This window comes from Herpailurus yagouaroundi, unplaced genomic scaffold (genome assembly GCF_014898765.1).
Source record: "Herpailurus yagouaroundi ecotype Mexico unplaced genomic scaffold, PumYag 193, whole genome shotgun sequence".
Lineage (NCBI taxonomy): Eukaryota > Metazoa > Chordata > Mammalia > Carnivora > Felidae > Herpailurus > Herpailurus yagouaroundi.
The window spans coordinates 8,274,042-8,275,321 of record NW_024412424.1 but is presented as its reverse complement, the minus strand read 5'-3'; positions in this window follow the sequence as shown (position 1 = coordinate 8,275,321).

The following is a 1,280-nucleotide window of genomic DNA, read 5'->3' as shown; positions in this document are numbered from 1 at the left end:
ATTCACATGTCACCACATCTGTGAATCCTTCCATGTTTGTCCCCAGCCAAAAGTAGTATTCCTTCCTCTGACCTTCTCCAGTATGAAGAGCAGTAACTAAGAGCTTGGGGCTCAGTTTTTCCATCTGTAAGATGGGAATGTGAGGACTTAGATGGTCCATGTAAAGTCCCAGCACTGTGTGCCTGGCACACAGTAGGCACTCAATAAACAGCAGCTGTTCACTGTGATGTTGTAGCCTCCCCCTCCACCAGGGCAGGACCACAGCTCCTTCAGGCTCTGGCACACAGTAGGCATCTACTGAATGCTCACTCAGGTGACCAGCAGGTGGCTCCACACCCCAATTAACCTGCCCTGATCAACTACTCTGAGCCTCAGCAAACTGGTTCCCTGAGTTTCCAACTTTCTGACTCTCTAGGTGCTTTCTCCTGGTGATGGAAAACAGAGAAAGGGCAGAACTGGCAGAATCCTGGCACCTTGACATGTCACCTAGCAGACATTTGGGCAACATTGGTGACCAAGGCCTTTGGACTTGCTGTCCCTCTCCCCTTTTCCACCACACGTTGCCCACCCTTGTGAGGATTACTCCCATTTAAAAGATAAGAAAACCGAGACCCAGCAAAGTGTGTGATCTGCCATCAACTGGTGGCAGCATGTGTGCCAAGGGTACAGAAAGGATCTGGCCCTACTTAATCAATGTCCCATTTTACTGATGAGGTTGGGGAACCTCAAAAAGTGGAACAGCCTTGCCCAAGGCCTCATGTAAACCAAAACTCAGGTGTCCTGGCTCTAAACTAAATAACCCAACCCCACCCTACCCCACTCGAAGGGAAGGAAGTGAACTTCCCAGACCCTTCCCTGGCTGCTGGCCTCAATTCCAAGGGGTGAACATGCTGAGTGCCCAGTGGGACAAAGGGAAGAATTTTACCCTGCTGGGTTTGAGGGCAGCTGTGAGGACCCACTAGAGATGCAAAGGCTCAGCCCAAGGCAGTCAGGTCTGGAGACAGCTACCCAGGGCCTATGCTTCCTCCCCATGCCTGCCAGAGAGAGTTTCAAGCAGGCCTGGGAGCACTGAGCCCCCTGCAGAGGTTGCGGCTGGCTGCATTTGAGGCTCAATTCTGACGCTGCACTGGAGGGGCTGAATCGAGGGTGGAGAGGGGCTGGTGTGGAATAGCAATGAACCAGCCTCCTGGAAGCCAGCCAGCACCAGGTTTGCAAGACAGAGAACTCTGCTGTCAGCTGGGTCAGGGGAAGCATCACTGGGAAGCAATCTCTCTCTCTCT